Here is a 4,663-nt window from a genome sequence, read left to right on the forward strand (position 1 = left end):
ATATTTGCCACTCCAAATCGCTCAACAAGCAATGACCACAAGGTTAAGATCCTTTTTAGAACTCTAATTATTTAAAGCAATCCACTTGTCAATAAAGTTGTTATTGAAATCATTTTCTAGGAACTGGTTATTGAGGAAAGATTTCCATATGAGTTTCGTACGACAACAAGCGAATAACATATGGTTAACAACTTTAAACTCTTGATTGCAAACAAAACAAGAAGGTACACGGTCCATCCCCTTACTCATAAGATTTCCTCTCCCAGACGCTAATTAATAGGCATTCTTATAATAATCTCCATATCTTCACTTAGGATAGCTTCATTAAGAAGGGCATAATTTCACACGCCACTAGGAAGAATAAAATAAGCAACTAAAGAGTCTTTAAAGTTGGGATTTAAACAAAAAGGCTAGAAGATTTTCTCCTCAAGGAACCAAGGATTCACGAATGTTCTAATAAAATAGCCATTGAGCACCCTATATCTTTCAAGAAGGAACCACCCCAAATCAGACTTCTCTACAATAGGATGGATTCAAACCCAACTCAACCTCCGAGATAGAGCAATTGAGGAAGTAAATTCGTTTCAAGGCCTTAGCCACCAAACTTTTCGAGTACAAAAAGATCCTTCATACTCATTTCACCACATTGGTAAGGTTAAAACCCTCTAGGTCTCTGAATTTGAGACTTCCCTAAATTTTAGGAAGACATAGAGTTTCCCACTTGAGCTAATGGATTTTATCTTCTAAGGATTCCCACCAAAATCTGGCAAACATCTTGGTAATATTTGATAAAAAATGCTTAGGAACCTTGAAAACATTCATGCCTTAAGTAGGAATTGTCTGCCCCACACTTTTTATAAAGATTTTCTTGCCTTCAATTGAGAAGAAAGAACTGTTGAGAAATGAACGTCAACTGTGTGAAATTAACCTTTTACAGGCAATTGTAACAACTTTTGTAAATCCTATAGATATAAAGGATACCAGTTATAAGCTTTGATGTGAGAAGAACAATATATTAAAAAGAAAACGAAGTAACTTATCTGTAATTTGCTTCAGATCTCTGCAAGAAATAAAGATCTCAGCTCCTTCATGGATGTAAGCCTCTGGTTGCCAAACCATGTTAATCCTTGGTGTTCTTTCTTCTTCTTCTTCTTTTACTTTTCATGCACAACTCGATCATCGTCTTCTTCCTTTTCTTTTTCAGAAATTGACCATAGTTCTTCCACTTTTCTTCCCTATTTCGTTTTCTCTCTAAACTGAAAATGAATAAAAATGGGAATGGGATCGATTGCAATCTGATAGAGAGTTAGTGGGTTAGAAAAATCTTGACCATAAATGTGTAAGGAAAGGGTTACTTTCACGGGGCATTTCATTGCCACTCGTTTTCTTCAGCTGAAAGGTAAGCCCGTGGTTTTCTTCATCCTGGTTTGGGCCTCAGTGCCAGAGCCTGCAAGAATAAGAAAGATTAGTCAAAGAATTTAAAAAAGCTAATCTTGGAGCATTGTGAACAATAAAAAAGGTAGAAGATGGTTGTTGCAAGGTATGCTATAGAGAAATTCGATGGGAAAGGAGATTTCAGTCTATGGAAGGTTAAAATCAGAGTTGTACTAGGGCAACAAAAGGCTCATAAAACTCTTGAGGATTCTTCTTAACTCTTTACTTATGTAATAGATGATGAAAGGGAAAACATGGAGTTTATTGCACATGAAACTCTTGTCCTGAACCTCCCAGACAGTTTGCTTAGATAAGAAATTGAACAAGATACAACATTTAAAATGTGGACAAAGTTAAATGAGCTATAAAACAAAAGATCTGCCTAACAAACTCTTCTTGAGGAAAAGGTTCTTTACATTTAAGATTAATCTATCTAAAACCTTGACAGAGAATCTCGATGAATTTAAAAAGGTTACAACTGAATTTAAAATCCAAGGCGTGAGAGAGATTCAGTCACCATAAATATTATCATTTCAACTCTTAGAATTAAATAGATGGAATTGATAACAAATAAAGAAGAGAAACCTAGTGCAGAGGGATTACTCGTGAAAGGAAAATCAAAGCATCACAGTAAAGAGAAGGGTAAACAAGCCAACATAGAAGAAGACAAAGAGAAGTCAAAGATTAGATGCAATTATTGCAAAATGATTAGGCATCTAATCAAAGATTTCATAACCTTAAAATGGATGAATGAACAGAAAAATAAGAATCAAAACCAAAAAAATCAATCTGTACAGTCTGGGGAAGCCTCAATAGGGCAAGATTCTTTCTTCTACTTAGATGCTCTAGCTACCTCAAATCAAAAGTTAGAATATGAAGAACCAGCTAAGGGCCTTGACTGAGTTCTAGATTCAGTGTTCTTTTCATATGACCCTTAATAAGGACTGGTTCAACACTTATAAAGAAATGGAAGGAGGCTCTTTGTACATGGGTAACAATCACTCATGTCCAGTAGTTGGCATTGGCTTAGTTTCACTAAAATTAGAAGATGGGTCAGTAAAGCTACTAAGAAATGTCAGACATGTGCCCAAGTTAAAAAGAAATTTGATCTCTTTAGGCATACTTGACTCAATTGGCTATGAATACAAAGGAAAATGAGGCTATTGTGAAGTTTTAAAGGACACTAAGCCAATTTTTAGAGGAGTTCAAAAGATGCAATCAGCTCTAGTTGTAACATCCAAGGAACCTATAGAAGGAGAACTTTGGCACAAGAGACTTTCACATATCAGTGTAAAAGGCCTTCAAGCTCTAGCCAAACAAGGGATCCTACCTAAAGGGGTTCATCAAGGCCTATACTTCTATAAACATTGTGTAATAGGGAAGGCAGCAAGGTAGAGTTTTACCAAGGCTAAACGCACAACTAAAGCAATCCTTGACTATGTGTATTCAGACTTATGGGGCCCCTCACTATTCCAATCCTTAAGTGGTGCCAGGTATTTCCTACTTTTGTTGATGACTTCTCTAGGAGATGCTGGATATACTTTCTTAAAACTAAAGATATGGTATTTGAGAAATTCTAGAAATGGAAGACTATGGTTGAAAAACAAACTAGCTGTCAAGTTAAATATCTTAGAACGGATAATGGACTTGAATTTTGTGCATAAGAATTTAATGTTTTTTTGTAGACAACAACGAACAGGTAGACACAAAACAATGAGGTTCACACCTCAACAAAATGGTAGGGGTGTACATAAAAGCACCAAAAATCGATCCAACCGATCAAAACTGATCGAATTAAGGTCAGTCAGTTAGGGCTAGGGGTTGGTTGGTTGGTTTTTCAGTTTTCCTGAAGAAAATTTGAAAACCGACCGACCAACCGATGTGTGTGTGTGTATATATATATATATGGTTTTTTAATTTCTTTTTTAAAAATAAGTATAAAAGCAAGCCCATTACCACCAACCCAAGCCTAAGCCTACTATTTTAGTATTGATTTATTATTATTTTTATGTTGCCTTATTTTTAAATCATTACATGATTTATTTAAAATTTTTCATAAAAAATGATTAATTTAAAATTAAAAAGGTTGCTAATTTTATTAACCTAACAATAACACATTATCAATTTCATCTTTCCTTTTCATTCACTTTGGCTCCTCTTTAACAAACAAAAAAAAAAAAAAAAAAAAAAAGACCAAACCAATCAAACCAACCGACCGACCCAACCGATGTACGAACGATTTTCACACTCTTTTTTGGTCGATTTTCGATGCCGATTTTCTCCCAAAATCGACATCGACCGACCAATGTACACCAAAACGGGGTAATAGAGATGTTGAACAGAATTATACTTGAAAGGGTTAGGAGTCTCTTATCTGCTGCTATCCTACCAAAGAAATTTTGGGCTGAAGCAGCCCTCTATACAGTTTACACACTAAATAAATGCCCTCATGCTTCTCTAGATCTACTTACCCCCGAAGAAAAATTGACCAATCACCCACCTAATCTGAGTAATCTGAGGGTTTTTGGGTGTATTGGTTTTTTACATCAGAGCAAAGGGAAGCTGAATGGCTGAGCTGTCAAATGCATGCTTTTGAGGTTCACTAAAGGAGTGAAAGGCTTCATACTATGGCATCTACTAAGAAGAAAATGTGTAACTAGCAGAGATTTTATCTTTAGGGAGACTAAAAGTTTTATGCGGAAAAACTAACACATGAACAAACACCTTAAGAGCAGACAAATACAATTGAGGTGGAGCACTCACTTATGCCTACTTCAGTTCTCTTAAGCTCAATTTCTAGTGATACCAGTGGCCAAGTGTCTCGATATGAAGAAGAAGAAGAGACAACCTCTGACACTGAGCAAGAGGGACCCGATCTAAGGAATTATACCTTAAATAAAGACAGACAAAGGAGAACTATTGTACCACCTTCAAGGTATGATGACTATATCAATCTAGCTCTAAATGCCTCAGAACAGGATACTGATTTAGAACCTTCTAACTTTGAAGAAGCAGTAAGTTGTGCAAATGCAAGAAAGTGGATAGAAGCAATGAATGATGAAATTTGATGTTGGGTTTTATGTCCTAAAAACTCGTGGTTTGTAAACGATAAACTCATTTTGCAAATCAATAAAGTTGTTATTGAAGTTTGATTCAATAGAGTTTGTATTAAATATATGAATTGCTTATTTCGTTTTAGAAATAAATTCAATAAGCTAAAAGATCCATG

This window comes from Benincasa hispida, unplaced genomic scaffold (genome assembly GCF_009727055.1).
Source record: "Benincasa hispida cultivar B227 unplaced genomic scaffold, ASM972705v1 Contig548, whole genome shotgun sequence".
In the NCBI taxonomy this organism is placed as follows: Eukaryota; Viridiplantae; Streptophyta; class Magnoliopsida; order Cucurbitales; family Cucurbitaceae; genus Benincasa; species Benincasa hispida.